The sequence below is a fragment of the Condylostylus longicornis genome, unplaced genomic scaffold (genome assembly GCF_029603195.1).
Source record: "Condylostylus longicornis isolate FDR11 unplaced genomic scaffold, ASM2960319v2 ptg000049l, whole genome shotgun sequence".
Taxonomy (NCBI): Eukaryota; Metazoa; Arthropoda; class Insecta; order Diptera; family Dolichopodidae; genus Condylostylus; species Condylostylus longicornis.
In genome coordinates this window covers 2646177-2669783 of record NW_026578018.1, presented here as the reverse complement: position 1 = coordinate 2669783, position 23607 = coordinate 2646177, and the positions used below count along the sequence as shown (strand labels likewise).

The 23607-nt window shown below is 24.1% G+C and overlaps 1 protein-coding gene across 1 annotated transcript in view; it reads left to right on the top strand.

Annotated features, from left to right (window-relative positions):
- The first annotated feature begins 4905 nt into the window (after positions 1-4905).
- Positions 4906-23607, top strand: part of LOC129611370 (uncharacterized) — a 38939-nt gene continuing 20237 nt past the window's right edge. Inside the window, exon 1 of the mRNA XM_055524494.1 lies at positions 4906-5019. The gene's annotated coding sequence lies outside the window, so the exon portion shown is untranslated. The remainder of the gene's footprint in view (positions 5020-23607) is intronic.

Genomic DNA, 23607 nt, shown 5'->3' with positions numbered 1-23607 from the left:
TGAATTTTTGACACCTTATATTTCCGAAACCGCAAGCGTTATTAAATTTCTATAAACGCAGAAAGCTAACGGTAAATTCCATGCCATTAAAAAATATAACTATTTTTCTTAACTCACACAATTAACCCTTGAAACTGAGCATTGTGTTAACCCCTCTTTATATTAATTTTTGCGTTATTACAAAGACTGCATAAATCGTTCATCCTAAATATATGCAATCCTATAAATAGTTTCGGTTATGAGTGAAAATAATTTTATTAGTGTAGTAGGTATTCATAGACTGTTCTATAATACCAACCATTAGTTTGACCTATCTTTATTCTATCATAATTTTCTCTTTAAATCTTTGATTACTTACTCACTTTCACTTATTTAATTAGAACTCTCAATTTTCTTTCAAAGATATAAATTTTCTCTTAAAGAATATCAAATTTTTAATTTTCTCTCAATTGTAATTCTTTTTATGTTAAAATAGTGATTTCAAATTTAATGTGAATTGAAATAAATACGCTGATATTGGCAGTTGATAGCACGATGGTTCCGGAATTCAACGAAGAATACAACAAATTCTTCCGACTTTTAATCATAAAATTTAAAGCAAAATTTTTCCGATGAGATTTTCAATTCAACACTGGTTGAATCAATAGCATCACTGATTTCAGATCAATTTTAATCTCAATTTATTTAGAGTATTAAATGTAAATGTACAATAATTAATCCGAATCATTCAAATTGCTAAAAATCTAAAACTAAAAATATTCTCAAAATATTTAAAAAAATTCAAAATTTAAATTTTCTTTTCTCGACTCCTACAATTAATTTTTAAAATTTTATTAAAGCAATGAAAGTCCTTTAAAAAATTATTAATGGCAATGAAAAAAAAAATTTTTAAACTAGAAAAATGTAGTGAATGGAGAACAAAATAAATGAAAATAAAAAAAAACTTGTACACGAAAACGAATAGATTTTAGGTCCCCCTACTACCCTATTTTAAAAATATTGAATAACACGCACTATTTAAATATATTCATATATAAAATTTATTTATGCATAAGCCATATTTATGATCATAAATTTTCCAAGGATTCGTTAAGCGTATATCCTTTAAACATCATTATAAATCCGTTTGGTTGGTTATAGGTGGTTTCTATTTTTAAGTATACGTTTCATGCACATTTTAAAGTACACGTACATAGTTACAATTTTTGGATATACATAAACGATTTGAGTAATTTATTACAACAGTTTTTGCTATCAAAGTCGAGAGTGGAAAATGTCAAAATCACAATAACATCATTTTACATTAATAACAACCATTTTAAAAAGTCATTGATATCCTTGTAAGTTTCTATTACTTTTTTATTTTTATTGCTGTTATGAGAATTATTTTTTTTTATGCCTTCAATCATATTGTATTCTCAATGCTATCAAGGTTTTTCCTCTGTGTTACTTTCCTATCAAAGTTATTGTCATATATCAAAGTAATTTTAACAAAATAATCCTTATATGAATGGCAACAGTAATGTTTATTATAACTATAAAGACATATTTCAAAAAATTCTCTATATGATGCCTTCATGTACAAAACTTTGTTACAACACAGTACTTTAATAATAAAATTATGGATTGATTGTGTGGGCAATATTTCGAGTAATGATTTTATCGTTTATAGTACACTATAAAGAGAAAAGAGTACGTGTATAATTGAGAATATTTTGTAAATGTATTTTTGAGCAGTAAAAATTTTATAATTAAGGAGAGAAAATTAACTTGTAAGCTATAAAAAGCAAAAATTCATAAAAATACTGTAGCCATATTTATTGGAATACGGTAGTCGGGGTATGCGTTTATTGCTTTTACTCAATATCTTTTATTCTTTATTTTAGTTGACGTGATGGAGAGTATTGAACCAAATCAGTAGAGCTATCAACTAAAATAAATTGCTTTGGAGAGCTGAAATTGTTTGAATATTAAAATATTTTTAATTACTTGTAAATTTAAATTCTTTGAAGGACTCAATGCATGGCATCTGAATTTAAATACCTGAATTGTCCGAATTTGCTTTAAATATCGTAAATTAATGCTGGCGACTTTAAGTAGAAACAGGAAAAGCTCTTGTAATAATTAGATAATTTGTGAAATTTTATTTGTTCGATGATTAAAAGCAATTTTTTCTACATTCTTCATTTCACATTGTCCACATTTTGCTACTCAATTTTTAATTTATTTTTAATTAAAAAACTACTTCTTTTCAAAGATACGGATTATATAAAAATAGAATTTATCTGTGTCTTCCTAGTTTCTTTTTTCTCTCAATTACTTTCCCTCTTATTGCTAAGAGGAGATCTACTAGATAATTTAAAAGATCTTTTAAAAAGTACTTATTAAAATAAAAAATATTTATGGATTTAGAATTTTCTGTTTGAATATTTTAAGGACTGATGATTTACAAGTACTCATGTATAGACCTTATATATATAGGAAGGCAATTGAATTTGCAAAAAAAAAAGAAAAATCTAGCAAATTATTAAAGTGCCTTGCCTACCATAAAATTTTTATTTTTTATTTTATTAATAAAATAAAAAACTTATGCTTAAGATTCTTCTATAAATTTCATGAGTAACTCTTGAAAATCTTTTGCTTTAAAGGAAAAAAAAATTTTTAATTGAAAATTAAATTTTGTTGAGAGGCAGGCACTTATTTAAATATTTTTTATTTATAAATTTTTTTATTCATAATTTGATTTTGTTACATTAGTTATGGTACTTCTTTGGAAATAGTTATTCAATGGCTGAAATGAAAAATATTTTACTTTTTGCTAATTGAAGGTCATTGAAATTATCAGTCGCTTTTAATTTTTAACTTTCATAATTTGAGAGATTAAAACTGATAGTTGTAATATTCTTATCATAATTCAAAGGAAGTAGGTAAATTCAACAACTCTCTTTCAACAAAATATTTATTTCTCATGCAAATAAATTCTTTTGTACGACAGAGCGATGAGAATTTGAAGGTAATTTTGAGGAAAGAGAAAGTAACAGACAAAGAAGATTATTTTCGGTGGTAGAGAAAATTTTTCAAATGCATGTTATGTGGGGAAAATCTTTAAAAAAAAGGAGCCTGTCAGTTTGTGCTTAAAATTATTTTGCGTATTTTATTAATGAAATTCGTGCTGAAAGCAGTGTTGCCAAATGTAATACATAAAATACATGACAATAAAGTTAAAAACTAGTCAAAAAAAAAATACCAAACAATTTCGAAGAAACTTGAAAAAAAAAAAATTTTCTCATTCATTTTTGCAATTAAAAAATGAGTCAAGCTGGCAAAAATCACTTAAGAGTCATTATTCGAAGTCACTTTTACAAGTATGTCTGATTCTATGAATTTCCAATAATTTTTTGCTCAATAATGTAGCCATTTTGTAGCCATTAGAGCTTATTTCAAAATTGAGTACTACTAATACTGTAGTTGTTGCGTATTTTACTAAATTTATGCATGTTGTAAACAGTGTACTTACTGTTATAGCTGATTTTATACAATTTCAACAAAATTATTAAGAAATTTTATTCATAATTTGAAATCTTGTTAAAATTACGCAGAATATATTTTTCTTTTTTAATTATAATCAAAGAGATTATCAAACTGCTTATTATTCTGAAGAATTTTTAATTCTTGTGTTTTTTTTTCTCAACACTTGTTATTCAAAAATTAAAACTTCTTAAAATTCTATTTATAAAAATTATTACATAGAGCATATTAATTAATATTGTTTTCATGATTACCATCTATACTCTACTACATACTTGAATATACAAAGATGATTTTAGTAAATTTAAAAAAGAAAATAATAATAATAAAAAATAAGGAAATATTTTTAATACCGCGGAATTGAATTTGTTGATTTCTTTAAAATACGCTTTTAACTTTAACGCTTAATCAAGATTCTTTATATATAAATTTATTAAGTAATGATCGATTGATTTAATACAATAAAATTAGTTGATGTTTCTTTTTTTTTAAAGTAAATTACATGTCAAGAATTTTAATTTTTTTTTTTTTGTTCTTAACCAATATTTCAATTAGGTGATTAATTTATCAGGTGGCGCTGAATTCCAATTAATAAGTTAATTATGAAAGAAGTAAAAATAAAGAGTTTTATAGTTTTTTTTTTATTTTATTTTATAAATTATTTGTGGTGAATTTTGTTTTTTATTATTGGATGATTTGCTCAATTTTCCTTAGAATCGTACTGCTATAATGATAATTTTTGGATTGTTTTTAACTTATTACTAAAATTTATTATTTCGCCTAATTTCAATTAATGAGTTACATACTTTAACAAAATTATTTACTTATGTGTATATAATTTTTAAATCCGGGTAATTATAATTAATTATTTATTGAATTTTTTTTTCTGATTTTACGAAGAAAAGTTTAAAATTAATGTTATTTGACTATTACTACTTATTTACTATAGTTTGGCAATAGAATTGCTCTAACGTTAGTCGTGTCGAAATCTAAATTTGTGAGAGTCATATCTAAAACTTCTCTTGTGACATGTGTTGTGAGCAATGTTTGTATATTACCAGATTTATATAATTTTCCAGATTTTCGGAAAGTCTGTCAGATGACAATAGATTTCTTACGCAAAATACCAAATTTTTTGAAGTTTGCCAGACTTTTTGACAAAATTCTCCAGATTTTCTGTAAAATCAATGTAATATATTCTGTAATTATTCTGATTAGCATGCTAATTACTTTCATAATTTTTTTAATTTATTAAACTATAGTTAAATAATTTTATTTTTAATTTTTTATTGCAGAAATTCATGAAATGTCTCGGATATCAGCTTTAATTTATCAAAGATAAATTGAAATAAATACCATACTAAAGTGAAACAACAACAACAATATTAAATTGCAAGTATGATGTTTTGAACATTTTATGCAGGAACATCACCTATGTATAGGGGCCCTTGTTCTAAGAACAATATACACAGAAATCTGTAAAAAAAATAGGTAAGAACATTTTTTGACATAACATAATTATTACTTATATAAATTGTTATAATAATGTAACTGTTTACAAAAATCTCTCCAAAAAATGTCTTATTTTGGATTTTCAAAGGAATCAAAGTTTTAAGAAACTATTAAGAATTAAAAATAAAAAAATTGAGTGACCTAGCTCATAATTATTAGAAATCACCATTAATCATTATTGAAAAAATTAAAGTTTAAATTAGTTAGGTGTTTTTTCTCATTATTTTGGTGAGCTAAAATCGAGAGCATATCTATGCATTAGACTTTAGAGAGTTATTTTTTTAAATTCACAATAGTGTAAAAGTTCTTAATTTATAAATTTTTATTGTACTTTAATAATTTTTTTTTTAATTTTTGCTCCAAATTTTTTTCAATAATTTTGATCAATTAAGGGTTACGTGCTCAATAAGCAAAATATAAAGGGATTTTCGTTAAAAAATTTCCTCATTTTTATCATTCCTTTATATATAATTTGATGAGATTAATCTGCTATTCACAATAATTAAAGCCCATAAAATGATCATAAATTGAATTCAATGGCTATTATAATTCTGACAATTATTAAGATTATTAAAAATAATACTTTAATCTTCTCTCGAATTATCTATATGACATGTGTATGCATATGTGTGTGTGTGTGTATCTTCCACAGGCATTTATGCAGATTATTTGACATAATTTTTGAGATAAAAGCAAATTAAAGAAGAGAAAAATTCCAGAATGGAATTTTTTAATTTCTTTTTTTTTTTTTGTTTTATTTCCTACTTTTCTAACCTATTAACATAGAAAAGAGACAATAGAAAAACGAATTAGGTATACGTGACCTCTAGATTTTATATATAGTTTTTGTTTTTAGGAAAAGACAAAAAAAAACTGAAGAAAAGATATTAAGAGACAAGAAATTATTTTATGTTTTTGTTTTTTCTTTCGTACATCTTTCATAAGTTCTCGCAGTCGTGCATTTTTAGCTTGTTATTTTTTTTCAATATTTTTTGTTTTAAAATGCTTGTTGCAATTTACCGCATTCATTTAATTCTCATATTATTTTTAATTTCGAATTCCATTCCATTTGATAAAAAAAAATTTCTATTCTTCTTATAATTTAAAATCTTAGTTATTAACTTTTCATCTCACGAATATTTTTCCCTTATTTTTGTTTTTTAAGACTTTTAAGATAAGCGACTATCAAAAGAACTTTATTAGCCTCATTAGAAAGTTGTCGACATTTTGTTTTTGTTTGCATCTTTAAATCCTACTCGTACTAGAAAGTTTTTTTTAAAAAAGAGAATTATGCTTAGATATTTTGGCTATATATTTTACAAGTATTTTTGCTAGACATTATTCTTGTAAAATGTTTTAGATATTACCTTAAAAAATCCATTTTGAATTAAATTTTTTTTAAAGATGGTTGAACCATAAAGATAAAGAAGCTTAAATATTGTAGAATTCCTTTTTTGAGATTAATTTGAAAGATTTTATTTTTTCCTTTAACGGAGTTATAAAGCTTTTAGAAAACAATATTTTGATTTCTAGAATATAAATTAATGCTCTTAATATTCAAATTACTCTGAAAAATGTCAGAATCATATATTAAATCAAAATATGAGAACGTCTATTCTTTAGTTTTTAGTTTAAGAAATTTAAGTCATTTGCCGTGACAGCAATTCGCACTTTTCTTTAACGTTATGTCATTAATTGACTTGAGAATATATGAGATATAACCGCATTTATGGTGAGTACAACAGTAGTAAGTGGTTAAAACTCTCTCATATATTTTCGCATAAATTCTCTCAGACGTACCTATTCATTGAAATATATGTACTTCTAATTAAAAAATTAAGATGAAAGTTATTGAATTTAAAAAACGATTTACAAGTTACTGACCATGTCCTTAAATTTACTTTCAATTGTTGCATTCATAAATAATGTATTTTATTGATTGCATACTCTTTAGATTATTTAATCTCATTGCTCTCTTTCCCAATAATAAGAATGAGCACAAATTAATGATTTTATAAAGTTTTCAACACAACAAAACCCTATGTTACTATTAAAAATTAATTCTATTCAAATTAAATAAATCTTTTTAAAAAAGTCCAATTAAAATTAAAAATAAATTATCAAAATTTTCGCTCTAATTTAAATATTATTTTTATGCTATTATTGAAATGGAATGTTATAAGTTTCCACATAGGTATATAAACCATTTAACGTCAGCTTAATATTGAGCAATTTATCTATCATTAAAATAGTTTCAAAAATGCACACAACACACTTATTCATTTCATAACAGTAGATTTAATTATATTTTATTTTTAATTAAATTTGAATTAATTTAATAAAAAATAAAATATAATTAAGAAATAGGCATTAAATAGTTGTAATAACGTAACGTAACGTAATCAAATTAGGAAAAAAAAACTTAAAATTCATTTGTGATTACCAAATTATTGTAATTAATTAGTTTTATATAATAGTAATACATATAATGAGTTTGAGAGCTCAGACCCTCTATAATATGTAGCGCCTTTCTTCATCGGTTTCATATACCCACCTAAATAATAATTCTGTTTACAGTTATTCATCAAATAAAATGGAATGCAAATAATGCAAAAATATATTTTTCGATTTATTTTAATTTAATTTTTTTTTATTTTAAAAAAAAATAGCCTCGATTCACTTTGTTTCTTTTTATTTCGTTTTTTTTTTAAGCTTTAACATTTCCTTTATAATCAGCTTAAATAAAATAACAATTTTACACTTATTTATATTTTTTATAATCTCTATTGTGAATTGTTTACATATTATTATTATGTATTCACTGTATATTATGTATGATGTGTATGTGTTTATGGAATCAACCTAGATTCTATTGCATAATAATAATGCAAAAAAAATAATAATCAGATTTTGTTAAAATTTTATTCTCCACTGTTGTAGAGCTTCTTCTTTCTTTTTTTTTCTCTTTTTTCTTTGCTATACTTTTCTCATCATTATCATCATCATCATTTAATTTATAACTTAAAATGAATGTGAACGTAATAATGGTAATAATGTGTCAAGTACAAATTTTTCAAATGTATATTAAATACTTTTTGTAGTTTTTATATTGGAGAGTGCAGGGTGACGACAGAGAGCAATAAATTATGAGAAATTTTTAAGAAATCTTATTCACGAATTTCGTTATACCAAATACCGTAAGAAAAAATTCTTCACTAAAAATGGCTTATTAAAAATTAATTGTAAATTTGTATTGTATTGTTTATCGAATAGTTTGTCATCTGTCGATTAAACGTCAAACTATGAACTACAAAATAACTGAAGTTTTTGATCTGTATTGATTAGAAACACTTTGGTGACATTTAATGCTTGAATTAAGGAATAAATTCAAAAATCTAAAATTCAATGTTAGTGACGCTATGTAAAAACTATGTATATTAAAATAATGTATTTAACATAGACTTTGAAATATAAGTGATTCTTCTTATTAGAAAATAAACTCGTGTTGAACATTTTAAATGCTTAGCTTCAATTTTAAAAGTATGACAATTTGTAATAGTGTATAGTTTTTAAAAACTTTCCAATTCCACATATTTCAATTTTCTTAAAAAAAAACTCCTGAAATTATGCAATTTCGTATTTATTTATTACGATTATAAAATAAATTTTTTTTGGACATGTTTTGCAGATTGAGATCAAGTGTGAATGGACATACTTTCTGTTAATTTCAAAGTTTTTAAATTGTTGACTGGACAAATGCCTACAATTCTTGTTTTCACCTTATCTTATGAAAAACTCATTTTCGTTTAAATATCTGAGCTATTGAAAATTTCGTTATCTGAACGAATAATAAAAACCAGCCTAAATTCAATAATATTTTCCTATAAATTTTTCATTATTCCACTACAAAAACAAATAAAATTCGTGATTTTCAACACATTTGTCAAAAAACCTAATTTCACCACTATGTTTTTTTCAACACCTTTTATTTATTTTTCACCCTATATTTCACAATAATGTATGAAAATTTTAATGTTTTAAAATTTTGCAAAAACTTTTTACAATTGAAGATCTTATTATAAACTTGTTGGTAAATAAGAATAAAAATTTTTAATAAAAAAAAAAACAACAAAATTAAATAAAATAGGGCAAAAAGTAGCGATTTTCAATTGTTTTCGTTGCCTTTTTATTTAATTTTTTTTTGCTTTTTATAATCTTCAAGCTTCTTATTTGATTGTGAATAGTCAGTCACAAAGCATAGTAACTACATTCGCAAAAGTACCGATGAAGCACATAAAGTGGTGGCTGCAATAATTATTATTTTTTTTCTTCTCTTTTATGTTTTTCTCTCTTTTTTTTTAATAAAATAAAATAATTTATTTGATGTCATGTCAAGGTATTTCATAAATTTTATTATTAAAACTCTTTTGAACTTTTATTTTTCTATATTTAGCTACCACCAGCAATAACAGATGGCGTTTTTTTAAAAGTAGGTTCCATACAAATCAATAAATTTGTTGTAAATTACAAATAACTTAAAAATTTTGCAACTCTTTGATAAAAATATGAGAATTTCATGTATTTTAGACAAAAATGTAGTTAAAAAATTATTTTATGAGTAAATGAACTTAAGATTCTATAACCTTTTTAATCTTTAATCTTTAAAGTTCAGCTGTATAATTTTTTTAACAATATAGTAATAATACCTATATCAATCAATATGGACCGGAATGTTTAAATTGTAATTTTAACACTGATATTGCTGGAGTTTTGTGTTCTGAATTAAATCTTAAAAATTATTTGATATGAAATTAAATTTTAAGTAAATTATTTATTATAAAACTTTTGTGCATGCAATGTAATTTGTGGAATTAGCAAATCATAAATAATCTATTGAACTTGTCAGATATTTTAGGTTAAATTCACTTTTAAATTTTACTGTTAATTGTAATTGTGCTACGATCACTACAAAAATTGCAAGAGAAAGTGTCAAGGAAAAGAGAAATTTTGCAACATTTTTATTATGTCACTTGATATTGTGCCAAACTAGAATGTTCTGTCATATACGAGTATAATCACCGCTTTATAAAATTGCTAATTATCATTTGATTTGAAACAAGTTTATTTACCAAAAACTTTCATTGTACTCTTCATCCTAAAATTATATGACAGGCGATCAAAATATGACTTCTAAAATAACATAATTATTGATAATATTTATTTGCATTAATTGAATTTCACTATTCTTGCACTCGAACTGCACATCAATTTTTAAAATTTTAATTGTTTTGAAAAATTGTTGTTTCATACCATAAATGTCATATGTAAAAACATTAATCATTTTAATTTGACAGCATTAGAAATAATGACATAAATATAGACATTCAAAAAAAAATGTTAATTAAATTTTCTCAATCTATCATTTTTGTTAGAAGAATTTATGAAATAAAAATTGTTAATGAAAATTTATTGAAAATCACATTGTAAATCGTAATAATTCAAGTTCAAGATTAATTTAAAAAAATTTTTTTGAATACATTCAAAGTTAATTATAGAAAATGAGCGTTATGTGGTTATAGCTGTGTTCATTATAATTTTATTGTGATTACAATTGATTGTGAGTGTTAATCACAGCAAAAAATACAATTGGTATATGAAATATAATTAAAGAAAATGCAATTTAATTTGATGAAAGAAAAAAAAACCCAATATAACAGCAATAACGTGGGTTTTTTTTTATTAATTTGACGGCTAAATAATAATAAATTTTAATACAATTTTAATTAATTGAACAATTTTATTATATTATGATTGAAAATAAATTAGATTATGCAATTATTATGTATTAAGTTTTCTAATAAAGGACAATATGATTTAAAGAGTAAAATTATTATAATAATCAATTCGATTTCAAACAGAAGTGGTTTTGAAATTGAAAATTGTTGAAATAATTTCGTAAATTTTCATATAAAAGCAGAAAATTTCTTATTTTGAGTAGAAAATTATTAATTTTTCTCGACAATCCGTGTTAGTCTTATACGTTATGCCTAACGCATCCAAACAAGAAACGAGAAACATAATGCAAATGTGTCGTTTGCGTCGGACATCTGTGATTGATGCGGCATTCTACCAAATCGCGTACGTCAGACATATATGTCCGACATGGCTCATGTAGAACTTCCTAAGATTTTCTTAAGATTTTCTTAAGATTTTCATTTTGGCAATTTAAGGGTTCTTACTTTTTCTTCGACAAATAATAATTATAATTTCTCCTTATTGACCAATTACTCTTCACAAAATATTTTGAGATACTCATATATTCATACTTCATAGAGAGTATAAAATACTCATACAGAGAGTAATTACTCGAAATGAGGGTAATTAATTTCAAAAAAGAGTTTGAGTAATGTTTTTGTGATTTGAAGACATTTTCCTTGTTTAACATGACGTCAACTATGGCAATAATTCAATACCCCCTCACAATCATAATCATTCACTTGTACTACACACTTAGAATAAAAATACACTTAGGGTTTATCTTTGATGAAAAAAATTATGAATTTCTTAAACATGTCAATATAATTTGTTTTTTTTTTTTTAACTAATTTAAAATATTTTTTAATTTTACTTAAATTGATTACTCTTAACAAACCATAGACATTTACGCAAATAAAATTTACACGTATATTTTTTGTCATTATTCAAATATTTATTACAATCTTTCAAGTTCACTTACATCACAAGATATTCTAGCAACTGCAATAACAAGAAAGTATTAATAATTATGTATGCATTTTGCCAATCATAAGTTCAACGTAAACTGAATGAAATTCTTTAGATCCTTAAGAAATTATTAAAAATATTTGAATAAGAATTTGTATCCAACTACATCTCATTCGTCATTCATTAAAAAAAAAATATATGAAAAATTCTTTATAAAGAAAAAATTACTGCATTCCAAAACTGCTAATATTATCGGGTAATCAATAAAATTACAAACAACCACAATGAATTGACAGACAGTTAAATATGATAGAAAAATTATAAATTTCTGTCATCTCTGTTTATAGATATTTCTTATAGATATAGAGAAACGAAATATGAAATATGTCTAGCCGACTACAGAGAAAAGGAAAAAATTTATATTTTCTTTTTATTTACACCTCATCATGATTTGTGATTACTTGCGATTACCATCATCCATATAGTCTTAAAAGATGGAATACAAAAGATTTAAATATCTGATTGGGAACAACGACTATTTCACATGTCATTTAAAATCTTAGTTTTGTTGTATAACATTTTAACATTCTTTGTGTAAGTCATTATTTGTTAAACACGTCACGTATATTACATACGAGTTCGAACACAGAATATTTTGCTTTCTTCCTTTTACAAAATATTCACTATTAATCATATTTTTTTTAATAAAAACAATCTTATTCCACTATTTTTTTAACATTGTTTTAATTGCAATAAATTTTACTAGATGTCGCTTCTCTTAATTAAATTATAGAAAATATTTTGACAGTGAATAAGAACTTTTTTTACTTTTGGGATCTGTCACTCTTGGTTTTTTTAACTTACAGAGAGATTCGTCTACGACATGTCCTTCAAATGTCATACATTTCTTTCATTACATTCTTTTGCGTATATAAATATGGTAAATGATTGGAGTGAAATGAAGTGGTTGTTTAAATTTGAAACTGGACACGGTGCGACAATTCACTTTTTAGTATGTGAAACTTTTTTCTAACAGTACACGCTTAGTATTCGGATATAGGGCTTTTAACAAGTGAATAAATTTTATGATTATGTTAATGAAACTAAGAGAAAACTATTATTGAAACCGGTTTTTGTAACATGTTTGTAGAAATCACGCAAATTCATTACATATATGTATAAGCATGTATTGTAATCATGTAATTTAGAATTAGAAAATTTTGAACATAAAACAATTGAAAGCTTGATTTTAGATTAAGTAATTGATTATAATTTGAATATTGTTAGTACAAAATATACAAAATAAACAACAAGATGTCAATAATAGTGAATAATAGTGAGAATAATAAAAATGGTGGTAAATTAAGTGATGATTATGATAATGATAAATTAACAATAGTTAAAAATATCTATTTAGGTAAAATATAAATCTAGGTACTTATTTGTAAATTTATAGAAACTAAATTTAGGATTACTTTGTTACTAAAATTAAGTGAGATCGTGACAAATTTGTTATATATAACCAGGTTATATGCAATTATTCAACTGTCAATGAATTCTTTATGAATTAATTTTAAAAGTTTGCAAAAATTTCAAAATGTAGAATGTAATTTAAACGTTTTTGGATAAAAATTAGTGGGACCAAATGAATTTCTAACAAAATAAGTCGAAAAACGCACATTTAGAATTTAACAATTAATTTATGTTGTAAAACAATCAAAATACTTCCGGAATTCGATATTTCAATTTAAAATTTACTTCAAATACGTCAAAACACAATTTTGCCAACACAATGCCCACAATGTCAACATTTTTATAAAATAACGCAAGCATATTAAATGTACTTGTAAATGATCTTGAAAATTATAGTTGTATGCCTGGTTGATAAGATTTGCTTGAGATGAAGTTCAATTTCAAAATAAACTGAAATTATATTACAGGTTTTATTTATTTGCTATATTTTTATTAAAAAATATTAAAAAAACATAAAAGTTATTAGTTTTAAACTTGAAATATAAAAAAATTTAACATAGTATATAAAGTCATTGATCTATTAAGATTGCAACAGGTGCTTAAAAAATGTATATTGTGGAGTTCAATGACCTTCTGTATTTAAAATGAATCTTAGTTTTGTATTTTACAAATAAGAGGTCATATGCATATTTATATACGTATATATATGTAATAAATTTTATTATAGTTATGACATTTAAAGAAAAAAATTAACAATTCTAATCAAATTTTAGTCTAATGTTTATAATACCTTTCAAATACTCCAAAGTTGTATAACACTGTTAACAACAACGTATTTTAAATAGTAGTTAAGATACGTTGAAGGGGAAGGAAAAGAAGGAAGAGTAGTAACGCACATTAATTCCGATAGATGGCTTTGTATTTATTTTCTATAAAAAATAAATATTAAATATTAACAGACCACCCACGAGTGTTGCGAGGGGCAGCTTGACGTCTTACATATCAAGTCAATAAAAGGGGCTCAAGTGCTGTAAAGACATTTTTTGTCCATTATGTAAACGTATATGCTATCTCAATATAATGAAAACTTCTGCTTTAGTTGGATTTTGATTTCCAAGCATTTTGATAAATGATTTTGACAGATGACATTTTTAGCTAATTGTGATTTTCTAGCTATAACATATGTATGCTTTCTTCAGAGAACTTTCCATATTTTGAACTTTATATTACAGATCGCTAATGTCATAAGGCCGGGGAGCTGTTAATAAAATTTAAAAAAAAATAATCGTAAGAAATAAACGTATTCAATTTTTTGACACCCTACACTACTACTGTAATAATTTACATTAATGTGCTCGTATAACTGTATAAATATGTATGCGTATATATCTATAGCATATACCTACAATTTGAATTCTTAAATTACGGAAGCGAATTTTTACTTATTTACATTCCATATGGTAAAATGTTATGAATCGTGCAAAGTATAAATTTTTATATTTATGCAGAATTATGCCGCTTTTAGCCATGTTCTTAAAAAATCGTTAGCTTCTAGGTATATTTATGCTTATTTTTTTTTGTATTTTAATATTCGTGTGTAATAAAAAAAAAAATTGTGGGATTTTTTTTATCTTAATTTTTTTTTTTTGTTTTCACTTTGCTTCTTTGAAATTTACTTTTTAAATGATTTTTGTTAAAGAAAATGTGAGAATATTGTAAAGATTATCTACTCATCTATCTATCTGTAGGTCTGTCTGTATAGATATGGGTATATTTTTTGTCATCACATTACATGGTTATTACAGTAGCGACATATAAACGAAAATTTTATAGTAGCGACCCATAAACGAATCTTGTATTTGAATTATCAATCCTTCAATTTCAGTTTTAAGCGTTTAATATTGAAATTAAATAATACGCTTATTGGGTTTTGACTGTCAACAAGCTTCGGTCATACTAATATTTTTCGAAAACGTTAAATGTTTATCAATCATTTGAAAATTTTTGTCATGTCATTTAAATCATTTGACAGTATTTTTATATTTTTATTGAATATTTTCATTTTTGTCAAATGACAGTAATTTGATGTTTTCAAAAAGTAGTGCATTCTTAGCAGTAATTGTACAGTGTCATGTTCTATTTGGTGATATTGTAACATTTTCATACGTCATTTTTGACTATTCATGTTCAATTAGGTTTTGTCTTTAAACTGACGAAAATGCAAAACGAGAGATTTATTATGATTGACTGACGATAAAGAGAACTCTTAATATCAGTAACGTTCTAATGCACTGTTCATTAGCAAAATTTCCTCAAAATTACTTTAAATTTCCTCGGGAGAACAAAAATTTCAAAATGGTACATTTTTTTAGGCGATTTAATACTTTCAACTTTTTTTTTTTTTCCTAACTCAATTTCTTCTCATCACATCACTGTTTATTCTTTTTTTTTTTTGCTCTTTACATAATAAATTTACGTTTAAGTAGCTTACATGTATTTGCAATGTGGGTTAAACATAATAAAAACAATAATAAGAACAACAATAATAATATAGTTGAAATTTATAAGTATGTTTTAAGTTTTTATCTCACTGTTGGGCGCTATTTTAATATTCAACTAAATTACATATAGAGAGACTTCATAACCATATCTAGAGAGGAATTTCAGGGAAGAAGGAAAAAAAAAAAGTAATAATTTTATTTTAGGTGCCTCTACATAACTGTTATTTTTTTTTTTCATCTTAACTAGTTCTAGAATTTAAGCAGCAAAACTAAAGTTTTGTGTTTTCTTCATATTTTCCAAGAAATTCTATATCTATTTTTATGTTTTTTTTTTCTTCTAAAGTAGTAAAACTACTATGATATGTTTATATGTGTATATATGTATGTATATGTGAAAATATATCAACTTACTTGCCTACAATGTATGACAATGTGAGGTTAGTTGGAGTAACTTTTCTGTAAGTTTTATTTTTATATTCTAAAAATGGTAATTTAAATTTAAAATAGAAAGAATTTTTTTTATAAATTATTCAAAGACAATGAGAATGAGTAGCTTATAATAATAATAAAAAAAAGACAGAAGAAAAGTTAATAATTTTATTGAATTTAGATGAATTTTAAGAAATTTAAAAAGTGCCGATCTAAGAAAGAAGTGAAGAGAAGATGAGGTAAGAAAGATATTATCAAAGTTTTCATATTATCTACATAAAAGTTAAAGTAATTATTATTATTATTTAGAAGAAGTTGAGAAAATAAGAAATTATTAAAGAATTTTTTGATTATTTTAACCTATTTTTCTACTCTAATAGATTTTTGCTCTTAAAGTATATTCATACATTTAGTTGAACATCGGAGAAGTTACTCATGCACATCCAAATCAAACACTATGAAAAATTTTATATGAGTAATAAAAAATATTTTTTTAATAACTCATTAATTTTAAACTATACTGAGAAAATTTAGAACAATAAAATTTTCTCTCTCTCTCTCTCTCTATTTAATAATTTTTATTGCAAGAAGAGTTTGTTAACTTAAAAAATTCACTATTTCCACAATTCACTGCCAATTGACAAATCGAGTTATTTATAGTTTTTATTTGTCTTACTCCTTACTCATTGATAATTTTGCTTATACTTCTTGTTATTCAAACCCCTAACATGTAATGTCTCTTTTAATTCCAGTTATTCAAAAGTTATTCCGAAACTTACTTAAATAATTGAAAATTGTTTCCCTTGAATACTGTTTATTCAAAATTTTCAGACTATTTATGAGAAATCTCAACTTAAATACCTTTCATTTCAATTGTTTATTGTTTACGATAAGAAGCTATCATTTGAAATTGAGAATTAGACGTCGTTATTATTAAATCTTAAAGTATAAGATTAAAATTTTGTATTAATGAACGGCATTGTAGCATGCCAATATTGCTAATTCTATAAATGTTTAAAATATTTTTTAAATTTAAGCAATATTAATCTATAAATTGAGATGAGTGACGTTTCTAGTTTCTCAGTTTCTTTACAATATATTGTAACCGATTCAATAGACAAATTTGAAGTAAAATCAGAGTGTGAAAAAATGTTTAAAACAAAGGTGAAAAACTTGTTAAAGAAATGTTGAGAGGTGTGTAAAAGAGCTTTGTGATTTTCACTATATTGATTACTTTTTTTTTAAATTCAATATTATACAATTATAGACACAATTTAAATAAATTAATAGCCAAATTCGCATAAGACATACGTTTGAAATCGCAGATCTCTTCTAACGAGGAGTTTTTGATTTAATGTTCAATTAAAAATTATCAGATTTATATGACCAACCAGTTATTTTTACTCATGAAATATACACTTTTCTAGTATCCACTATCACGAGATACTAATAAACATGTACAAAAACTATTAAGTAAATATGGCATGTATTGCATTGCATTCATTCATCAACCCTGAAGTTTTCTCAATTTAGAAATCAAAATCAATCATTTCATCATTTGATTAAATTTCAAATAAAATGCCACTATAGAGAGCTTTCTTTAAAATTTTCCTTAGTTTTTTAAATACCAAATTCTGGGTTGTCGAAATCATTTTCCCCCTCATCTTGCAAAAAATCATCAAAATTTCCTTTCAACATTACTAAGTTTAATATTTCATACGCTTTTGTTGTTTCATATGCGTTCGTTACCTTCAACTCACTTCCTTTTATTTTTTTTTTTGAAAAAAGGATTTCCGGGGATAATTTTCGTTTGATTGATTGATACGTTAATCCAATTTCTAATCAAAATCACTTCATTTTTGTTTGATTTTAATAGTAGCCGAAGGCATTTTCATTTCATTCTATAATCCATTAATGTGTTCAATTTTTTGGCGTATACGTACCATATGTGTGTTTTAAAATGCAAAAAAAAAAAAAATGTGCATGACATATGTCACCATCCTTATCGTTTCTATTTATGTTTTTTTTTTTTTTGAAAATCCGCTAAAAATTTACAAAAGCGTAAATTTGATTTTTCCGTTTTTCATTTGAACATACTATAAAATTTCAAAGAGAAAAAAATTTTGCAATCTTAAACTAAAAATTGATTATATAGGATTTTAATTTGTTTTTGTGTTGTTGTGGATCAGGATTTGCATACCAGTATATGTGAGGGTAATGAGTACTTCAAAGGAAAAAAAAAATTATATGTTTTGTCTTTTTACTTTTTGCCATTATCGTGGCACCGTATAGCTTTAGCTCAAGAACAAATTTCATTAAAAAAATTTTTACTAAAAATAGAACAACACGGTACAAAAACTTTAAAAAAGCAACACGTCTAGTATAGGATTAAATTTAATTATCAGGACAATAAATGAAACTTATCATCATTAATCAGTGTAGGTTGTAGTTGATTACTTTTAAATTGTATTCGAATTGGAATGATAAAATTGCACATCTCACACCTGTACTTGAAAAATCCTCAATTTATTGAAAATTTCCCTTTTCTAAAATATAACAGGTTCATTTGTACACACATATATGTATGTAATAATTTTAGTTATCCTTTTTAAATTAGTTTTTCAATTATACAAGACAAGATACGAAATTAAATTTGGCGGCTATTCACTATATTCGAATGGATTGAACAACTGTGGAATTCACACTGAGCAAAAAACATAATTTCTATATTCGTAATAAAATGAATGTTTCGTAAAGTAGCACATTTCCTTTTCATATTTTTAAATTCTCCTGATACTTTATAAGCGATATTATCGCACTCTCCAAGAACAATATCGAAAATTCAAAATTATACATTTTCTGATCCAAAGATATTATTTCTTCGATTTTATAGAAGTTTATAATTTTAAAGAAATGATCTTCTGGAAATTGAAATTCTGCTCATTGTAGGGAGACGAAGAAATTTCTGAAGAATTAAATTATTCAATATAACCCTAAAGAAATAAATTATTCAATACCATCCACGAGCAGTAAACATTTCACTTCAGCAGTTTAAAGTTCAAGACAAAAATTACAATAAGAATGCGGAAAACAGATCCAGATTTAGCAGATGAGTGAAAGGGCAGCAAGAGCGAAACTAATAAGCACATTTTCTCGAGTCTGTATAAACATTCTACTGAATACCAAAATTTCTATTGTCACAAATGTTACAAAAATAGAAAATTATGCAATACACGTACATAACTAATAAAATTCGCAACTTTTATTTCATTTCATGTACGAAAATGCCGCAAACCACTACCACTTCCTACCAGTCTATTGAAATACTAAGGGGTTTCATGAGTGCTATATAATATATGCAAGTGCTTTTAAAATAATTACTATAATAGTAATTATATTTCTTATATATGTAAAGTGGCCTAGTAATTCCCTAAGTGTTTGTCACTATACAAAGGATGTTAAAATTCCTAAATATTTCTTTAATCAATATTTTCAACACAACAATTTCCATTAACAATTTGATATTTTATACTTGTTAAAATTTCTAACATATTTCTCGAAAATTAACATTCAAATAGCAGATAGACCGTGCTTCTAACGATAATGATAATAATGATCACCCAAAGGAATTAAATAAAAATTCAAAATGACATTTAAAATTTCAATATTTTTTAACATTTTTGCAATAATTTTCTCTTAACATTCCTAAAATTAAATGGGAGTTTCAACTTCATTAAATGAATTCGACATTTCACTATTTCATTTCATGATATAACTAAGTTTTGAAGAGTTGAAATGAAATGAAAAGGTTTAAAATTCATCTAATTCCCATTACTCAATTTTAACGAATATTAAGAATTGACTACTTTTCTATACTGATATGGGAATTGTATTTGATGGTAATCGAATTTTGTATTCTTAAAATGCAAATTCCAAATATTTTTGATTTTGATATTTTAAAATTTTATATATTGATATGCTCTTTTCAAGAGTAATTTGAAAAAACTCCAATTAGAGATTTTAATATATTCTGAAATTCTTGTATTACATGAAGAATTTTAAATTCAATATGCGACCATTTGTTAACAGTGGTAATGGACACAATACTGGCTTAAATTATTTGAATTGAAATGAGTTTGCTTAAATATTATACGTTCATAAAAAGGATAATTTTAATGTAATGTTGTATATTAAATTATGGTAAATGATATTATGATTAAAGACAATAAATGAGCAGGGAGAGAAGCTCTGAAATAAATTATGATAATATGATGCTAAAAAAATATTTAATAAAATATGAATGAAATGAGATTTTTATTGAACATATTTTTCCTCCAAATTAATTGTGTGAAGAAGTCTTACATTAATTCTAATAAAATGAAATTGGTATTGAAATCATAAAATTTATTTGCTAATTTGTCTTTCAATCTTAATTCTTTATTGGAAAGTGAGCAAAAATCACACTGTATTTGAATGTACAACTCAGTTGTAAATTGCAATTTTTGGATGAAAAATTTTAAGGAAAAACAAATTGAGCTATCTTAAAATGTAAATGGCTCGTATATTCTTAGTGTGTTGCAATTAAATAAATAATCGAAATTATATGGAAAACAAGTAGTGTAAGTAGTTATCCGAAAAAATATTCACCCTTATTGTGAATCTCACTCGTAGAGATTATGAATTTGCAATGGCAACATTATTTTTCGTAGTGTCAAAATCGATATTTCATTACTACCGTCAAGTGTCAACATTTAATTTAAATTTTTCGAATGTCATAGCAGATATTTAAAAAAGTAGTAGAGTTTTAAAAAAACATTGCGTATATTAATATTGTCTCTAATACTGAAAAAAAAAACCGTTCCTAATACCCTTAGTTTATACAAGAGTTTAGATTTATTAAATGTTTTAGACGTGTTTTTGTATTTGTTGCCTTAACAGAACTGGCTTTGCAAGTGTTTTCAAATTTTTGTCCAAAAATAATTTAAATATTGAGTTTTTTCAAACATTTGCCATTTAATTCTTATTTAGTAGCATTTTTAACAGGAAATTTGCTCGAAAATAATACTGAAAATATCAGAATTTTTTTTTTAATAATCCTCTTAGTCATTGTGAAAGTATTCTTATTAAAGAATTTATTTCAATTGTTAATTTATGATCAAATTATTACCTAAAATTACATTTTGATTTTTTTTTTTTTTTTATAAATTTATTGTTAAATCATAATTTCTACTTTCTGATTAAATTTCGTTGTTCGTTATTTCAATACACACATATATTGCGTATATTAAGAATTGCTCTATAAAAATTCATAACATTAAAATAAAAATTAACAATAAATTAAAATTTTATTTATGATTATGGGATACCCAGAAAAAAAAATATCATATTTTCTATTTAATATTTTCCGCAATTTCTCCCCGAAATTTCTATTTTCTATAAAACATATACGTACATACCACTACAGCATTATAGTATATGTATATACAAAAATTTTCAATAATTCACGTTTTTTTTTTGTTTGTATGTATAGAATGAAATTAAAATGAATATATAGAGGTCATGCTTTGGAAAATGTTGCAAAATCATCAGTTATTATTAATGATTTCATATAAATATGTACATGAACAAGCGTATGTTTGATTTTAATGAAAAAATGTAAAAAATTTCAATGAATAGTTAGTTATCCCCCTAATATTTCATATAGTTTAATAATAAATGAGCGTGATTTGATAAATGGTAGTATATACGAAAAAAAAAAATAAGCAAATATACCGAGATATTCATTTGCTTTTTAAGTAAAAAAATTGCAATTAAAACTGAAAATTTATTTAAATCGTCAACATTTACATTATTTTTTTTTTTAATAAAATATTGTTGATCGGAATATCATAAATAATAAAATTAATTATTTAAAAAAGTTATAGTAGAGCAGCGTTGTCATCATTGTTAAACATAAATCTCATAATGAAATGAAAAATTCTAATAAAGTTGATATTGTGTATGTATGTATGTATGTATGTAGGAAATAGAAAATAATTAAGTTGAAATTATTTTAGAAATTTAATTCATTTTTTATAGTTATACTCGTATATATAGCATTTAAAATATTGTTAGATTAAATGTGAAAATTAAATTTTTTTAAATGTTTAATGTGTAAACGATTCGGGTAAAAATCTAAAAATTTCTCCTCCGAATGGGTAATTTTAAATTAAATTGTGTGATATGTAAAATTCTCTGAAATACTGTACTTTAGCGATTTTATGTTATAGAAATTTCATTACAGATATCATACCTAAAAGACAACAATGATATAGATTCTAGAATTTGAGGGGCTCAGAAGTAAGGTGGCCTAACCATCACTCCAAAAATTTTTTCCACAATATGTGAGTTACGCAAATTTAGCAATGTGGAAAAAATTTAATTTTGGATTTAGGAAAAGAAAAATAACGGAATATAAAAAATATATGACTTTTTTGTCAAGAAAATTAAATTCGGGACCTAATTTTATATGAATTTTTAACAAAAAAAAAAGCAAAAATTTTGGTAGTGAGAATTAATTCGCTTTGCTTCTGAGCCCCTCATTTATGATGTCCCATTTAATTCAAAATTTTCAATTTAGAAATTGGCTGGGTAAAGAATTCCCAATCTCAACTTAGCAATTTTTTTTTATATATAAAAATAGAAAATTTTCTATTTTTAAAATACCGGCCGATGAATAGAAACTGAACTCTCCAATCAACCAGCTATTAATGTCCTTAAATTCATTTATTTTTCTAATCAATTTAATATTTATTATCAGAAACATTAAATTAAAGATCTAAATAATAATGTTAAATTATTTCCTATTTTACACATTTTTAAATAATTTATAAATTTTATAAAACAACTGCATTTGTTGTACATACAAATGTACGAGTACGTACACCAACATTTTTTTTCTGAATATTTGAAATTTTTATTTATGAATTATTTTAATTCTCAATTCCGACCCAAATAATTTTGCATATTACCATGCGATCTGTATAACATATTAAAACATTTTGGAGACCATTACAGAACAATGCCAATATTCCTCTTCTTCTCTCTCCCCCTTCTAGCTCTCTCACATGCCCTATGTTTTTGCAATTTTACTTAAATTTTGAACCTCGTTATAATATTTTTTATGTACATTTTGTTTGTAGATGCTATAAAATTCTAACTGTACAATAAATTTTTAATTGTTTCAAATTATAACAAATTATCAAATCAATCAAAATGATTTTTAATTTTATTTTTACGATATAAATACTAAAACAAACATATTTTCTATTCATATACATACACCATCAGTGCTTATGAAACAATCTAATAAAAAAATAAAATAAAAATAAATAAAATTCTAAAAACATAAATATAAAAAATTGCTAGCCAAAACTATTAATTTTTATTTTAATAACATTCA